This window comes from Ochotona princeps, chromosome 12 (genome assembly GCF_030435755.1).
Source record: "Ochotona princeps isolate mOchPri1 chromosome 12, mOchPri1.hap1, whole genome shotgun sequence".
Taxonomy (NCBI): Eukaryota; Metazoa; Chordata; class Mammalia; order Lagomorpha; family Ochotonidae; genus Ochotona; species Ochotona princeps.
In genome coordinates, this window is record NC_080843.1 from 70,276,697 (window position 1) to 70,280,925 (window position 4,229).

A 4,229-nucleotide genomic window follows, 5' to 3' on the forward strand; every position below is an offset into this window, starting at 1 on the left:
TTGAGTTCTTCACTAGCCACAGTTTCCCATCTGCTGAAGGTGCACTTCCTCTACCCATCAGGACAATGGTGTAGCAAGAGCTGTCTGATGAACAGCTGTGTTACCCTAACGTTTATTTAAAAGAATGTATCTGTAGGAGCAGGGCAATTTCATTCCAACAGAAATTCAGACTTGAAAATAATTGGCCATTTTGGGAAGGGGGAGGAGAAACAATTCAACAGGAAGGCTGAATGACCAAGTGAGCACTCTTTCAGAGGCCATTGCTACAACACTGTGCTTACCAGCACAAATATAACCCTGCTAGCCATGCTGTTAGAGCGTTGCAATTAGCCAGGCTGGTGAGATCATTAAAGATGGACAACGCCATTTCATCTGCTTTTTCATTCATAATACAACCTATCAAGATCCAAGTTTCTGTAAGACACACAAACTGCTAACAGACCTCTAACAACCAGGCAGCCAACAGCATGACAAAGCCATAAGCAAGTGAAAAACCCTCCCATCTCCTCATGCAAAGAATCACAAGTAATGAATGTAGGAGACCACAGCTAATCTCCATGCCTATCTTTATTTATTTAAAGTTTTAAGTCAAGCTATTTTTTAAAGATGTATTCATTTTTATTGGAAATTCAGATTTACAGAGAGAAGGAGAGGCAGAGAGAAAGATCTGTCTGCTGGTTCACTCCCCAAGTGTCTGCAATGATCTGATCCCAGGAGCCCGGAGATTCTTCCAGGTCTCCCAGGTGGATACAAGGTCCCAAGGCTTTGAGCCATCCTCAACAGCCTTCCCAGCCCCAAGCAGGGAGCTGGAAGTGGAGTGGAGCATCTGGGAAAAGAACCGGCTCCCATATGGGATCCCGGTTCATGCAAGGCGAGCACATTTACCACTAGGCTACAGTGCTAGGCTGATCCAGGCTTATCTTACAGCCCCTTCTCACCTCCAACTCACTTTTGCTCACTTTCTAACACAGAAGGAATGTTCATTGGTGTCTGTGGAAGGCACTGCAACTTTCTAGCTCATGTTCAAACACAGCAAATAGAAATGCAAGCACAGATCATCTAAGGCAGAAGTGTAACATAATAGTCCAGATGAGCCGCAAGGTCAGTTTGGGGTTGTCATCTGTAATGTAATTATTGCCAATATTCATCAACTTCTTCTGAAAAAGAAAGACAATCTCACAATGCTGTACTTTTTGTTCAATTTTTACATATTTTCTTTACTGATATTTAATTTTTTTTCATTAATGATATACAATGAAATAATCTATTTGACGTTCGCTCCAATGATTTTTAAATTTTTTTTTAATTTTTAAATTTATTTTTATTGAAAGGGCAGATATACAGAGAGGGGGAGAGACAGAGAGAAAGATCTTCCATCCAATGGTTCACTCCCCAAGTGGCTGCAATGGCTGCAGCTGGGCCAATCCAAAGCCAGGACCCAGGAGCTCTTACAGGACTCCCATGCGGATGCGGGGTCCCAAGGCTTTGGACTGTCCTTGACTGCTTACCCAGGCCACAAGCAGGGAGCTGGATGGGAAGCGGGGCTGCTGAGAATAGAACCGATGCCCATATGGGATCCCAGTGCATGCAAGGCAAGGACTTTAACCATTATGCTATTGTGCCAGGCCCTCCTATAATTTTTAACACATGTATGCATTCATGTATTTTATCACTCACAAAATAGTCCCTGTGCTGCAGTGAAACCCTAACTCCTGTATCATTCACTCATCTCTTTCTGGTCCCTGGTTTTGCTTTGTCTACAATTTCAAATAAATCGAATGACATTGTAGGCAAACTAGATACTGGATTTTTGCTACACAGCACAATACCCTTAAGATCCCCCTCCAACGTCTTGCTCTATTTCCTTTTTTTTTTTTTAAAGATTTATTTTTATTACAAAGTCAGATATACAGAGAGGAGGAGAGACAGAGAGGAAGATATTCCGTCCGATGATTCACTCCCCAAGTGAGCCGCAACGGGCCAGTGTGCGCCGATCCGATGCTGGGAACCAGGAACCTCTTCCGGGTCTCCCACGCGGGTGCAGGGTCCCAAAGCCTTGGGCCGTCCTCGACTGCTTTCCCAGGCCACAAGCAGGGAGCTGGATGGGAAGTGGAGCAGCCGGGATTAGAAGCAGTGCCCATATGGGATCCCGGGGCGTTCAAGGCGAGGACTTTAGCTGCTAGGCCATGCGGCCAGGCCCTTGCTCTATTTTCTTATTGCATAGTGTTCCACTGTAGGAATGGAAAACCCTGGGCCCATCCATTCATCCACTGGTAGTGTTGTTTCCAGCACTTGGCAATTATAAATAAAGCTCCTATATTTATGTGAAGGTTTTTGTGTGAGCCTGTGTTTTCATTTCTGCAGGGTAACATCCTAAGTGTTGGACTGTTGCTGCACACGGCAGATGTTTATCATCATAAGAAACTGCAGAGGGGCCAGTGTGATGATTCAGTTGGCTAATCCTCCACCTGCAAGTATCAACACCCCATATGTGTGTGCACGCTTGTGCTGGTTGCTTTATTGTCCATCCAGATCTTTGTTTACACTCTAGGAAAAAAGCAGAGGGTGGCCCAAGGCCTTGGGTCTGACACTGACATGGGAGACCTGAATGTAACTCCTGGCTCCTGGACTCAGCTCAGCTCAGCTCCAGCCATTGCTGCCGTCTGGGAGATAAACCAGTGGATGCAAGATCTTTCTCTGTCTCTCTTTCCCTCTGTAAATCTGCCTTATTAATAAAAATAATATTTTTTTAAATAAAGAAACTGCAGAATCATAGGAGTGGCTGTGTCATTCTCGGTTCCACCATCAAAGCACCTTGTGCTTGTGGTACTGTGACCTGAGATTTTATTAAGCCATTCAAGCTTTGACTTTATAGATTGAGAAAGAAATGCTTCTTCTCCATCACCAAGCTCTGGAATCCTCACACCACCACATCCCCACATCCCATCTCTGTCACAGACAGGAAAAGTTGCCATGACCCTCATAGCACCCAATTTATGCCTAAACTTATTCCAACAACACAATGTGTACACATACACAAGGCCTTCTGTGACTCAGGGTTTCCCAGGACATGGAATCATAAAGATATGAGCAATGCAAGGTAAGCCACTGTGCTTCTACCTAAACCCTGATGTAAAGGGGAGAGTTTTCTTAGAAGGCTTGGGGTAGGCTTCAGACATGACCCTAAATTCACCCTGTATGTGCTGGCAGGCTTCTCCTTCAGGCACCTGGCCAGTGCCGGGAGGAGAACCAAGTCTGTATATTTTGAGAAAAAGATAAGACACTGACGCACATCTCCACCAGGCTCCTTGGCCCGGACCCAGGCGAGGTCACGCCGCCAGCTGAGGTATGTAAACTTTGGGCATTAAGCCACCTTTGTCCGAATTAGCCTAAAAACTCCTCAGCCGTGCGGTGAGAGCGCGCTCTCTCCACTCTCCTGGGAGGCTGTCGTGGTTGCAGAGAACGACTGAAACGACCCCGTGATGTCGAAGGGGATGATATGTTGAGTTCTCCCCTTCACTCCGGTGATGTATAGAATGCCTGGGAATCTTTGCTCTTGCTTCTCTATGACTTTCCCGTGAGTTGAGGAGGATGATGTGCTGAGTTCTCCCCTTCACTCCGGTGATGTTTTGCTTCTCTACATTTTCCTGTGATGTTGAAGGAGATGTGATGAGTTCTCCCCTTCACTCCGGTGATGTATGGTATGCTTGAGAATCTTTGCTCTCGCCTCTCTACATTTACTTTTTGCTATTCTTTTGTGCTTAATGTTTAATAAACATTTAACTTTATATGTACTGGAATGGCTCATGGATGTTTCTTCTCTAACGAATCTGACCCTCAAAACATTAAAGGCCGTGCACGGCTCCAGCCAAAATTATATTGCTGAGACACCTGTTAGCTCTTTTCTCCCACTTCAGAGAGGGCCTGTGCAATTGTCACTGTCCTTAGGTTGTCTTTCCTTTTTTTTTCTTCCATTTAACTAAACAGGCATGCTTCCAAAGACCCTAGTGAGTTTTCAAACAGAGCCTTACTTCTTCCTAATGCCAAAGGTAACATGAGCATTTTTTTTTCATTTTCTGTATTTCAGTATCTGCTTCTAAACTGTGGGTAGGTGGAATAGAGGTGAAAGAATTCAGTTTTTATTTTTGATTTTTTGAAAATTTCTTTATTTTTGTTTGAAAGACACAAAGAAATACAGATTTTTTTTCTGCTGATTCACTCCCTAGTGA